Source organism: Phacochoerus africanus, chromosome 16 (genome assembly GCF_016906955.1).
Source record: "Phacochoerus africanus isolate WHEZ1 chromosome 16, ROS_Pafr_v1, whole genome shotgun sequence".
Lineage (NCBI taxonomy): Eukaryota > Metazoa > Chordata > Mammalia > Artiodactyla > Suidae > Phacochoerus > Phacochoerus africanus.
In genome coordinates this window covers 20035328-20049460 of record NC_062559.1, presented here as the reverse complement: position 1 = coordinate 20049460, position 14133 = coordinate 20035328, and the positions used below count along the sequence as shown (strand labels likewise).

At 50.3% G+C, this 14133-nt stretch overlaps 1 long non-coding RNA gene across 1 annotated transcript; it reads right to left on the bottom strand.

The window, feature by feature from the left end:
• Positions 1 to 10959: 10959 nt before the first annotated feature.
• LOC125117703 (uncharacterized) lies at positions 10960 to 13109 on the bottom strand. Its single transcript, XR_007132694.1, has 2 exons — positions 12970 to 13109; positions 10960 to 11175 (listed from the first exon to the last, which is right to left on the bottom strand). It is a non-coding gene; the product is annotated as an uncharacterized LOC125117703 (long non-coding RNA).
• Positions 13110 to 14133: the final 1024 nt, after the last annotated feature.

Here is a 14133-nt window from a genome sequence, read left to right as displayed (position 1 = left end):
CTCCATAGAGACAAGCTGCATCATTAACCCACTGCACCAGAGCAGCTTTATATGCTGTGAGTCTTAAATGGATTATTCATATGCTGCTGAGCTTTATATGGATCACTGTTCACACTTCTTTTTTTGTTTGTTTTTGTTTTGTTTTTTAGGGCCGCACCCGTAACATATGGAGGTTCCCAGGTGAGGGGTCAAATCAGAGCTACAGCTGCCCGCCCTCACCACAGCCACAGCAACGCGGGCTCCTTAACCCAATGAGTGAGGCCAGGGATCCAACCCGGCAACCTCCTAGGTCCCAGTCAGATTCGTTTCTGCTGTGGCACGATGGGAACGCCCACATTTCTTAATATGTTCTTAATAGTGGTTAAAATATACACTATTTAATGAGGGTAAACAGCAGAGAAAAGGCCTTTATGCAGAAGTGTGTGTGGAGGGGATGTCTTTGTGACCGCCACAATTTGTAATCCTGAGTCAAGCGTCTGAAAAGGCAGCATCAGAGCCCTTTAGCACTGGCTAGAAGGGACCTGAGTGAGGAGGCTGTGGGACCCAGATGCCTCCTTGTCAATCCTGTAAACTGATTTTTTTTTTAATTTTATTTTTGAATAATTGATCCTTTAAACTGATTTTTTTTTTTTTAATCTTTTAGGGCTGTGCCCACAGCATATAGAAGTTCCCAGGCTAGGGGTCCAATTGGAGATGCAGCTGCAGGCCTATGCCACAGCTCAGGGCAATGCAGGATCCTTAATCCACTGAGAAAGACCAGGGATCGAACCCAGTCCTCTTGGATACTAGTTGGGTTCCTTATGATGAGCCATAGTAAAAGATCTCTTTAAACTGATTTAACTCGGGTTTGTGCCCAGCATGTACTGGCTGCTCAGCCAGCGCTGGCCTACCCTCTTCTCCCAAACAAATCCATGATGTTGTGTCCAGGGAGAGGCCTAAAGCTCTCCCTTAGCTTCCACTGCCAGGCGGCGTTTGGCTGGGGAGGCCCAGCCTGGCCCTCCAAGCCCCGCACACCACCACTGCTGCCTTCCTGTGCCCTGCACTGTCACAGGGCTGAGTTCGTAGGTCCCAGCGCAGCCTCTGCACTCTCCGGCCTGGCTGAAAGGGGCAGGCGGGAGCCAAGACCTGTGCTCCCAGAGAATAGCGCGGCCATCCAGGAGGGTTAACGAGGGCCCCCAGCTGGGATGCCAGAACCAGGTTCAAATCCTGGTGCTGGGTGGCCCTAGCCAAGCATGTTCACTCATCTGGGCCTCAGCTTCCTCATCTGAGAAGTCAACCTGCTGGACTCCTCTTTTTAGTCTATTCTAGATTCTACGATCCCATAGGTTAACATGTCAGGTGGGAGGACGCCCAGTCAGATCATCCAGCAGCCAAAAGAACTCAACACACCAATATAATATGTTTGAAAAACAGGGTTTTTTAAAAAATTTCTTCTTTATTTATTTTGTTGTTGTTGTTGCTATTTCTTGGGCCGCTCCCGCGGCATATGGAGGTTCCCAGGCTAGGGGTTGAATCGGAGCTGTAGCCACCGGCCTACGCCAGAGCCACAGCAACGTGGGATCCGAGCCGCGTCTGCAACCTACACCACAGCTCACGGCAACGCCGGATCGTTAACCCACTGAGCAAGGGCAGGGACCGAACCTGCAACCTCATGGTTCCTAGTCGGATTCGTTAACCACTGCACCACGACGGGAACTCCTTATTTATTTTTTTATTATTTTTATTTCTTGTGCCAACATAGGTCTGTGGACAGTGCCCACCAGAAGGCTGGGTTGAGAAGGGATCTGAAGCCTGAGTCCAACAGGGGACAGGATGGTTTAGGGTTAAAAGCTGGGCTCAGAGGCAGATGACTTTACCAGCTGTGTGACTGGGGCAAATTTAATCTCTCCTAGCCTGGGGGATGGTAAGGTGCCTGCTCCTGGGGTTGGCTGTGATGATGGATGAGATAATGCAGGTAAAACTACTCTCGGAGCTGGTGCGTAATAATGCTCTGCTAGGAAGAGCCAGGGCTGCCTGGGGTGGGCTTGGAAGGGCGGGGAGCTGGGGGGAGGATGACTGCAGGAGGGCTTTACCGGCCACCTCATCTTCTCCCTCTCTTCCAGGGGTCATTCCTGGCTGATCAGGGTGCTTTTTTCTTGCAGAGGGACATAGAAATCTCACAGGGTGAAAGAGTGGGGTCGGAGGAGACAGCCCACCCCCAAATCCTCATGAAAACTTTGAGTTGTTCGGTTTCTCTTCCTTTTGTCCTGCACGGGATTTCTTTCCAGAAATACTTTTGCAACCCCAGTCCCCTGATCTTCAGGGAGCCCACCTTATGCCCTTTCTCCGGCCAAAGGGCAGGCAGGAGCCGGGTCGCAGTCGCCCCTCCTCTGACCCGGTCCCTGAGGGTCTCAGGCGTCTCCCCGGTAAAGGTCTTCCTCCTGGATTCCTGGCCCCCGACTGGGTTTACCGCGCGCCCCGGGCAGGGCAATGTGCCGCCGCCGCCGCCGCCGGCCCCGCTGGCGCCCAGCCGCATGTGCAACGCAACTCGCTGGGTCTCAGGAGAGAGAATTCCACCCACTCAGCAAATTCCCTTTTATTGTTGCTTTTATCTGCTGGCTTTTCCCCACTTTCTCTTTTTTCTTCTGCCCTTGAGTCAGCAATGCCGAACCCAACGAAGCAGATGGGGCCAAAAGGAAGAGACGGGCCCCGGGGGCGTCCCCCAAGTCCCTTTGCCACGTCTTCCCCACGCTGGCACCGCGCTGCGACGACCCTCTCTACTGGCGCTTTTTTCCGCCGGGGAACTGAACGTTGGGGCTGGTGCAAGGGCCCTGTGGTCTCTTGGGCACCCCCGCCTGCCTGCCCCCGCTGCGGCTCCTGTTCCTGAAGCTTCTTCCCAGCTCTTTGGACTTGGATGGCTCCGGACCCTTTAACACAGTGCTTTTACGAGCTTTGCTCTCACTAAACCTCTGAGTCCGCGCTATTCTCCCACATTGTGACTGTGGGCAGCCAAGCCAAGCAATAGTAATAAGATAACAATCAGAGCATAGCAAACCAGTCATTTTTCATCTGAGTTATCAAGATTTGAAGGGACATTTGGAAGGCTCCTGCCCACAAAAATATTACCCTACGCTCAGGTCTAAAAGTCTATCAGTACATGGATTTAGTATAAGTATGGCCCATGCAATATTTGGGATATACTTATATTAAAAATTCATTGTTGGAGTTCCCGTTGTGGCGCAGTGGAAACGAATCCAACTGGGAACCATGAGGTTGTGGGTTTGATTCCTGCCCTTGCTCAGTAGGTTAAGGATCTGGCATTGTTGTGAGCAGTGGTGTAGGTCGCAGACGCAGCTTGGATCTGGTGTTGCTGTGGCTCTGGCGTCGGCAGGCAGCTACAGCTCCAATTCGACCCCTAGCCTGGGAACCTCCATATGCCATGGGCGCAGCCCTAAAAGTATAAAAGACATAATATATATATATGTATATATACACACACACATATACATATTGTTTATCTCGGATATATTTATGCTAAAAAAAGATCCACTGTTTATCAGAAATTCCAATTTAACTGGGCACACTGGGATTTTATTTGCTATATTTGGTATATAATCCTAGCCCTGTGAGCCCTGAACTGGGGCTATTAGAAGGGCCTCGCCTACCAAGAAATGCCCACTCCTGGCACGACCACAGAACCCCCAACCATGGGGCTCCCCTCAGGTGGCCTTTCTGAGTATGCTCACCTGGATCTCTTCTTCCTCCTCCTCCAAAGCTGCAGCCTCTTCCCAGGTTCACAAAACCCCAGCCCACACCTGCCTAGGTGAGCAACTTGCCCCCAGCCAGCTCACGAGGATGCTGCAAGGGGACGGGGGATGCTGAGTAAGCCAGTTCCCCCAGCTGTGACTTATGCAGCTTGGGCTTCTTCCCAAGGCTCTCTTTCTTGCCTCACTGGGAGGCAGGGGGTCCCCCACTCTCAAAGCAACATTGGGAGGGAGTGCTAAGAGCAGTGAAAAGGACTTGGAGTCTAGGGACTTTGATTCTGTCCCAGCTGAATGCTGCTCCCAGCATTCTCAGACAACTCCAGACTCTGGGAGCCTCCACTTCCTCATCTGCAATAGGGCTAATAACACCCAGCTCACCCCACTGGAGTGAAAGGATGTAGAAGCCTCAAGGATAAATAATGGGCCAAACAGACATACCTTCAATGTTCCTGCTCCATCACCCCCACCCCCAATTCAGGGACTGCTTGGGCAGCATTTAACCTTTTTTTTTTTTTTTTAGAAATATCCCCCAGTGATCATTTGACAAAGCCCTAAATAACAATGATCAAAGTCCAGATGGGCTACGAACTGAAACCTCTGGAAACAAGGCCCCCAGCTTTGCTTTCTGACCCACTGCTGACTTGGAGGGCAGATGGCCCAGGCTGTAGGAAAGCTCTTGGGTGGCAGACCTCCTGCAAACATCCCCAGGGTGGCAGCTGCCTTTTGGGCAGAGAGCCCGAGGAGTCCTTACCCAGACTCTAGGAGTCCATCCTTTCCTCCTGGGGCCTCGACACAGCTCTCTCGGAGTACAGTTCCCTTGGGGAGCACAGCCGGGAGCCCCGCAATGCCAGTGTGGACAGGAAGGGCAGAAAATGCACAGTATGGGAGTTACCGTCGTGGTGCAGTGGTTAACGAATCCGACTAGGAACCATGAGGTTGCGGGTTCGGTCCCTGCCCTTGCTCAGTGGGTTAATGATCCGGCGTTGCCGTGAGCTGCGGTGTAGGTTGCAGATGTGGCTCAGATCCTGCGTTGCTGTGGCTCTGGCGTAGGCTGGCGGCCACAGCTCCGATTAGACCCCTAGCCTGGGAACCTCCATATGCCGCAGGAGCGGCCCAAGAAATAGCAAAAAGACAAAAAAAAAAAAAAGAAAAAAAGAAAATCCACAGTATGCCAGGCTCTGAGTAGAGCCTCATCCTGGCTCTGCAGAAACACAGGGGGACTCAAGCTGCTCTGAGCTGCAAATCCCAACGCCGAATCCTGTCTGTCTCCACTAATCCATTCACCACACGCATATTGGGCACTTCCTTCTCCCCCAGCACTGCAGATGGGGAGGCAAAGACAAACGCAGGAGCTCAGAGCCTGGTCCCTCATGCTTTGTCTTCCCTGAATGTCCCTCCCCAACTCCCCTCCCTCCCTACAACTCTGGGCTGGCAGCTTCCCCCCTCACTGGCCCAGATTCTCTGAGATACAAGGTCTTGTTCAAAGATCTTCCCTGCACCCTCCTCATCCCATCCGGATGCCAGAGAGGAAAAAGATAAGAACAGGAGTTCCGGGAGTTCCCTTCATGGCTCAGAGGTTAACGAACCTGACTAGGAACCATGAGGTGGCAGGTTCCATCCCTGGCCTCGCCCATTGGGTTAAGGATCCAGGGTTGCCGTGAGCTGTGGTGTAGGTCGCAGACGCGGCTCGGATCCTGCGTTGCTGTGGCTCTGGCATGGGCCAGCGGCTATAGCTCTGGTTGGACCTCTAGCCTGGGAACCTCCATATGCCGCGGGTGCAGCCCTAAGAAGGGAAAGAAAGAAAGCAAGGAAGGGAGGTAGTAACAATCCAATAACAAATTAGATAGTAATAAAATATAGAACATAACAATCAGATAAATAAGAAGTTCTCAGTGGCTTAAGGATCTGGCATTGTCACTGCTGTGGCTCATGTGTCACTGCTGTGACACATGCTCAATCCCTGGCCCAGGAACTTCCATAAGCCAAGGGCATGGCAAAAAAAATAAAAACCAATCAGATAAATAATAACAGTGATAAGTGTTATTCTGGGAAAAGTGAAACTGCTGTGAAATAAGCAGGGGTCTCAGCCAAAGACGTCAGAGGCCTGGGTCAGAAGAAGTCCCCCCACCCCCAAAAGCAGAGGCTGAGCGGGAACTCTCCAGGGAAAGGGTCTTGGTGGGTAGCAGAGAGACAGAGTAACAGTGTTTTTGAAGTTTCCAGGGCAAGAGAGAGGCTCTGGAACCTTGAAAATAGTATGCTTGTATGATTTAATTTATATAAAATGTTCAGAATCGGAAAATTCATGGAGAAAGAAGGTATATTAGCATTTGGGCTTGGGGGGTGATTAAGTGTGACTCCTCATAGGTTCCGGTTTCTTTCTGGAGCAATAAAAATGTTGTAGAATTAAGTAGCGAGGATGGTTGTACTCCTTTGTAGATGCAGGCTCCCCCCGCTATTGAAAGTAGAGCGTTCCACTGAAAGCTTTTGTTAGGCCATCTGGCATAAAGCGAAGAAGCGGTTACCTTAGGACACACTGAGTTAACAGTTGAAGAAAATAAATCAAGATGAAGCACAAACGGGAGCTCCCATCATGGCTCAGTATGCCGCAGGTGCGGCCCTAAAAAGACACACACGCACACAAAATGAAGCACAGATGCTCACAGATGTGGTGTAAAGCTACAGCGACTGGATGCTGGGCTGCTGAGTGCAGTTCCCAGGGAAGGAGCTCGGCAGGACCACTCTCGCTGCCCAAGGTGTTCGCTGCCTCTATGATCAGTAGCCACAAAACAAACACCAACCCTATTTTTGTTTTTCAACTCTTTTTGTCCACATGGGATTTCTTTCATTAGTGAGAACAGGTTCTAAGGTAGGTCTTTCATGAAAGTAAAGTGACTTAAAGCAAACTTTCAGAAAGAGGGAGCTACTTGTATACTAAAGACTACTGAGTTTCACACTTTAAAATGGTATATGAATTACATCTCAATTTTTCTAAAGGAGGAGGGGGCACAGCCTGAAGCCCACTGAACAAGTGAATGAAGCTCAGCTCACATGGGACTAAAGGGAGTATTGAGCCAGACCAGATCCTGCAGGAGCACCTTCAGATGGACCGGACCGGAAACCAGTGGAAGGTTTGAAGCTGGAGAGCGGCACACACGGTCAGGTTGGTACTTAGGAGGGTGACTTGGGCTGCAGTGTGGAAGATGCACTGGGTGGGAGCCAGAAAGACCCACTAGGGGGCTGCTGCCATGGTCCAGAGGAAGGACCTGGATTAGGGGCAACAGGGAAGCAGGATTCGAGGGAAAGACTGGAGGATTGCAGGATGTAAAGGGGAAGGTGAGGGAGATCCTGCCGTGGCTTCAAAGTAACAAACCCGCCTAGAATCCATGAGGATGCGGGTTCGGTCCCTGGCTTCACTCAGTGGGTTAAGGATCCAGCGTTGCCATGAGCTGTGGTGTAGGTTGCAGATGCAGCTTGGATCCGGCGTTGCTGTGGCTGTGGTGTAGGCCGGTGGCTACAGCTCCGATTTGACCCCTAGCCTGGGAACCTCCATGTGACTCAGGTGCGGCCCTAGAAAGACAAAAAAAAAAAAAAAAAGAGAGAGAGAGAGAAGCTTTTGCTTTGTGAAAGACCTCTCTGAGACAATGAAAAGAGAAGATATAGATTGGGAGAAAATACTTGCAAACTACATATCTGTCAAAGGACTCGTTCCTAGAATATACCAAGAACTCTCAAAACTCAGCAATGAAAAATAAACAATTCTATTAGAAAATGTGCAAAAGGCGTGAATAGACATTTCACTGACGAGGACACACAGACGCCGACTAGCACATGAAATATGTCCGACATTATTAGATATTAGGGAAGCGCACAGTAGCACTGCCCCAGTAGATACTGCCCCAGGGTATCACTGCCCCCCAGAATGGCTGATAAAAAGTAACGCCAAGACTTCCCGCTGTGGCTCAGCGGAAACGAATCTGACTAGCATCCATGAGGTTGCTGGTTCGATCCCTGGCCTCACTCGGGTGGGTTAAGGATCTGGCGTTGCCGTGAGCTGTGGTGTAGGTCGAAGACACACCTCAGATCCCGAGTTGCTATGGCTGTGGTGTAGGCCGGCAACTACAATTCCAATTCGACCCCTAGCCTGGGAACTTCCATATGCCTCTGGTGCAACCCTAAAAGAAGACCAGAAAATGAAAACAAAACAAAACAAACCTGGTGAAATCCGAGCAAGACCAATGGATTGTATGAATGTCAGTTTTCTGGTTGTGATCTGGTGCCATAAGATGCTATCACTGGTTGAAGAGTATAAGGGATCTATCTGTACTATTTTGTATACTGTATGTGAATGTACAATTATCACAAAATAAAATATTTTTCTTTTAAATTATATAAATTACCATCAAACTATATTTTAAAAGATAAACACTAAAACCTCATCATTTCCTAATTATTTCGCTCCATGTCACTACTACTCTGCTCTTAAGGATATGACATCTGTCATATCTAGGTGGTAGCTAACTGGTGTCATGTGGGTAGCTTGAAATGGGCCACAGTGGGAGGACTTACGCCATAAATATCAGCAAACACTACGCATCGGGGCTCTCCCCACCCCTTCCAGAGCCTGTTATTAAACATCTGCTAGCACCACTGGGCTTGTGAGAGCCTGAGCCGGTGGGGTGGTCTTTGTGGAGGAAGGAAGGGAGAGCCAACTAGAGATATGGGGCAGTGAGACTGCTGGGCGCCCTCGTGGGCCCAGTTGAAGGTGGAGAGTGGGACTTCATGGGGCCCCAGCCTGCCAGCATCACAAAAAGCCATTGGCTGAGTTTGTTGAGGGTTGGGGCTTTGCCAGGTGCTTTCAAGGGAAGGACAGGGGCTAAAGGTATAGACAATTAGTGCTTGGAGCTAGAGCATGGAATCTGAGCTGAGGAGGGAGGCACATGGAGGCGGTAGGGACTGGGCAGTGGGGCCAGTGTGGAGGCATCTTGGGCTGGAGATCCAAAGGACCGGAGGAGCAAGGTGTTATGGGTAACCAAACAGGTGACCTGAAAGGGTAGGGGCTGCAGTCAGGGGGCACAGGCCTGGGGACAACCAGAGTCCATAGCATGAGGGGGAGCAGGCTTGGAGGAGGAGGAGCCAAGGGCGTGAGAGGCTAGGAGTTGGATAGCTTGTTTCCGTGGAAGCTGGTGTCTCCTGGGGTTGTGGCAGGACTTGGAGCAGAGGAACCCCCAAGAGAAGGAGAGGAGGAAATGGAAAGGGATGGAGGGAGAAGAGGACCCAAGGGAGAAAAATATTCTTCCCGGAGGCCAGAAAGGGAGACTAATGTGTGAAGCTGCAAGGTGTTTGGGGGCAGCCTTTAATGACATTAAATGTCTCTATTTCAAACAAAAAGGCTAAAAGGAAAAAAAAAAAAAGGCTAAAAGGCTTGATTAAGCATCTATATTACCCCAGGGATGAGGCTATATTCCTGCCTTTGCAATTTTTAAATTATCATTAGAGTCTAAAATTATCAGATGCTCCAGAGTGCATCCCAAGTCACAGGACAAAAGGTAAGCAAGAAAATGAAGAGAAGCCTTGACAGCAGCTGGCCACAGCTCCCAGGCATGAGTGGCTGCTCCCTGGGTTCGTCTGAGGGAGGGGGCTTCAAGAGGGTCTTCAACCAGAAAGCGGGAGCCAGGACCAGATCTCAACTAGACAAGTCTGATTCCTCCAAGGACAGATGGGGACCCAGGAAAACCCCTGCTCAAGCCCTAGGAGTGAAAGGATAGTGGGACATTCTCTCAAGTTGCCAAAACCATATCTTTCTCACGCAAATCTGTGGTGCCTGGTCCATTGTCTTGCATATAGTAGCTCAGTGTTTGTAGAATTAACTAAAATTTACTGAGAGAGAGAGAGAGAGAGAGAGAGAGAGAGAGAGAGAGTTCCAGTCAATGGGTTAGGAACCTGATATGTCTCCCTTCCAGCCAGAAGGGAAAGGCAAGGAGACAGGAGCACAATGCATTCTCCACGAGTGGACCTCCAGCTCTCAGCGCAAGTGTTTCTTTTAGGTAGAGAAAAGGTAGGAAGAGCCTTCCCTACGCTCCCCAAGGGGCACGGGTATTCTAGCAGTCAGTACAGCAAGCCCCCCCCCCTTTTTTATGGTTGATTTACAATGTTCTGTCAATGTCTGCTATACAGCAAAGTGACCCAGTTATACATAGATTCTTTTTCTCACATTATCCTCTACCGTGCTCCATCACAAGTCATTAGATATAGTTCCCTGTGCTATACAGCAGGGTCTCATTGCTTATCCACTGCAAATGCCATAGTTTGCATCTTCTAACCCCAAACTCCCAGTCTGTCCCACTCCCTCCCCCTACCCCCTCGGCAACCGAAAATCTGTCCTCCAGGTCCATGAGTTTTTTTCTTTTCCATAGATAGGTTCATGTGTGCTGTATATGAGATTCCACATATAAGTGACATCATAGGGTATTTGTCTTTCTCTTTCTGACTGACTTCACTTAGTATGAGAGTCTCTAGTTCCATCCATGTTGCTGTAAATGGCATTATTTTGTCCTTTTTTATAGCTGAGTAGTATTGCATTGTATATACATACCACATCTTCTTAATCTATTCATCTCTTACCTCCCAGTTAACCCCAAAACTAGGAGGACAGGGCACTGAATGAACACTTTCCAAGGGCCTTAGGAGCTCTGCTCCAGGAACAGGGACAAAGACCAAATATATAATCTTACCATAAATCACACGAGCACTTTCCAAGGAGCTACCTCTGTTTCAGCCTCACCACAGCCCTTGGAGGGAGGATGCTGTTACGTCCAGGGTATCGATCAGGACCTTGGGGTTCATAGAGGCCTCTGATGACCCCACTGGCCCAATGGTGGGCCTGGGCCACCAACCCTCCTTCTGCACTCAGAGCCTGAGCCCCGCCCCCACACCTGCCCCTTGGGACTAAAGTCCCAGCAAGTGGCCCTCTTCTCACCGGCTCAGAGCTCACGCCCCGTGATCCCTTTGGACAAACACGTGCCCCGTCCTGTCCCAAGACTTGTGCCAAATCATGTCCTTGTTCTGTAGGTAAAGGCAGGGGATGGAAAAATCCAGATTCCACGGTAAAGGGAACTTCAACCTGAAGACAAGGGAGGGGTGGAAGGAGGAGAGGAGTAGAGGAAACAATTCAAAAAGAGCTGAACTTTGAAAAACGGCAGAAAACTCTCTCGGGTGCTGCAGAGAAGTACATTTTTTAATGAAGCTGTGCCAAGGGACTGAAAAATTGCTTATGAGCAGAGGACATGGGCCCAGGGAACAGTTGAACCGACAGGGCAGACAGGACTGCGGGGAGGGCGGTTTGTTCCGAGGCAGCCAAGGAAACTCAGAGCACATTCTTCATCACTGGATTCCAGGAGGTCACAAGTTCTACAGCCACTCAATAGCATGGCCCCTAAATATGATGGATACCAAAGATGACAGCCACTAAGTACTGTCGCCACCAAATACTACAGGTACGAATATGGTAGTAACAGAATCCCACATCGCAGACTAGACAACGCTAATATTATTACTCCAAGAAACTGGGCCTGAGAAGATCAATAATGTTTAAGAGAATAGCCTTGGGGCTCCCGAAGTCACCTATTGGCCCCATTATCTGGTAGCCAGGGCAGAGTGACAACAGCCCGATGGCTGAGGGAGGGAAAAGGGGGGAGAAGTTCCTTTATTCATCTGTACGTGAGGCCGGAGGCCTCCCTTTCCTTCTAGGGTGGAAGTGTAATTTCCCATTTGCAAAAAAAAGAAACAAATAACTAATGGAAATTATTTAAGGAAGGAGTTCCCATTGGGGCTCAGGAGTAATGAACCTGACCAGTATCTATGAGTTTGCAGGTTCGATCCTTGGCCTCGCTCAGTGGGTTATGGATCCGGCATTGCTGTGAGCTGTGGTGTAGGTCATAGACTCGACTCGGATCCTGCATTGCTCTGGCTGTAGTGTAGGCCAGCGGCTACAGCTCTGATTCGACCCCTAGCCTGGGAACCTCCATATGCTGCAGGGGTAGCCCCAAAAACAAACAAGAAAAAAGAAATTTCCCATTTGGCTGCCCCTTTGGGACACAAAACCATCTCTACTCTTGCTCATGTGAGACTGGGGACCTAGTGACACTAACATTGCCCAGCATCATTTTGTCAAGGTGGATGTTTGTTGCCCAGGCGTGTTTGGTTTTTAACTGTGCTTGGGGGTTTAGAAAGGAGGGGGCATGAGGTTGTATTTTATGTAGATTTTTTTTTCTTTTTGCCTTTTCTAGGGCTGCTCCCAAGGCACATGGAGGTTCCCAGGCTAGGGGTCAAATTGGAGCTGTAGCCACCAGCCTACGCCAGAGCCACAGCAACGTGGGATCTGAGCCGCATCTGCAACCTACACCACAGCTCACGGCAACGCCGGATCCTTAACCCACTGAGCAAGGGCAGGGATCGAACCCGCAACCTCATGGTTCCTAGTTGGATTCATTAACCACTGTGCCACGACGGGAACTCCTTACGTAGATTTTATCTGTAGTTTTCTCCTAGGCAGCCAGGGAGTCCTGTGGAGCTCACCTTGGTTATCCAGAAAGACTCCCGGAGGCAGAGGAAGTGGCCAGAACTCACCACAGGCAAGGACCTCTCTGGCTGCACGGGGTCCCTGAGGTCAGGATCCCCCCTGCACTCCAGCTTCCCTGCCTCTCTGCCCTCCCCCAGCCTGCCCAGCAGGACAGGGCAAAGCTGTGTCCCCAGGCTCTTTCACAGAGGGGACCTGGCAGCTCCTGGCACCCCCTCGGCTGTGCGAAGAGAAGGGCCCAGAGGTGTCGCAGAGGGAGCCGAGTCCTCGGGTGTCTGCCCTTTCTCCAGCCTCTCCTTTTTTGCTGTGTCCAGCGATCCATGGTGGGTGGGAGCCTATAGGAGCCCCCAGCACCCTGGTCTGGCCCCACAGCCGCTTGAGTCTCCCATTTGAAGGATCTGTTCTCCACTGGGGAGGGAGTTGAGGTCACTAGCCAGCTAAGAGTCAGCCAGGTGACCCTCGGAGGCTGGAGGCTCCCAGGCGCCCCCTGCACTGGCTTTTCTGGGGGGCAAAGAAATTCCAGTGCTGTTCAAGCCCTCAGACTTTGCTCTCAAGTCTTTTCCTTATTACAATGATACAGGCTCCCTGTATAAAATATGAAAAATACAGAAAAATATAAAGAATCAAAAACAATTACTGAGGATCCATTACCTAGAAGCAACCACGAGTAAAACTTTGCCATATTGTCTTCCAGTCTTCTCTGCGGTTTCATTTCTTGTACATGGTTGAGTTCATACTGTACTGGGTTTTTTTTGGGGGGGGGGGTGCGGGCACACCTGTAGCATGCAGAAGTTCCCAGGCCAGGGATTGAACCTGTTCCACAGCAGTAACCAGAACCACAGAAGTGACAACGCCCAATCCTTAACCCACTGAGCCAGCAGGGAACTCCTCATACTGTGTTCCTGGTTTTGTGCCATGCTTGCTTCTCTTAACAGTAAGTGATAAGCCATTCTGTGTGATATTAAACACTTCGGAATGTTTTAAAGACCAGATGTGATGATGAATTTTCACCTATGTGTCAACTTGAACGGCCGTGGCTGCCCGGGTTAAACAGTATTTGTGGGTGGGTCTGGAAGGTGTTTCTGGATGTGATGAGCCCTGGAATCGGTGAACTCAGTAAAGGAGCGGCTTCCCGTGTGGGCGGGTTTCATCCATCCACTGAGGGCTTGACTAGAACAAAAGATGGGAGAAAGGGAAATTGACCCTTTTCTGCCTTACTACTCCAGCTAGGCCATCTTATTACATCCTCTCCTACCCTCAGCCTGGGATTTACACCACTCCCCTAGTTCTCAACCTTTGGACTGAATTCCCACCAGCTTTCATGGGCCTCTACCTTGCAGACTATAGGTTGTGGGATGTCTCCGCCTCCATGATTGCGTGAGTCAATTCTCCATAGTAAATCTCAATGATAGATGGGTAGGTCCATCCATCCATCCCCTGGAGAACCCGGACTAATACGAAAGCTGTCACTGAGCCATCTGCTATACAGCAAAGGAGACATACGTCCCACCTCTTAGTGGATAGAGTAGCAAAGAATTTGCAGCCGTCTTGAACCCACCACGGCAGGTCCAGTGCAGCCTGTGGTGCACCACTGGGTTTCCAGAGAGCCAGAACCAAGAGAAGATGCAGTTACAGACATAGATACAAATACAGTTACAGTTGCTATCTCATTTATACTCACTGTAAGGAATGGGCTGGTGCCATTATGGAGGCTGAGAAGTCCACGACCTGAAGCTAGCCAGCTGGAGAGAGCCCGTGACGTTCCAGTCCGAAGGCAGGAGAAGACTGATGCTCCAGCTCAAAGACAGCCAGGCA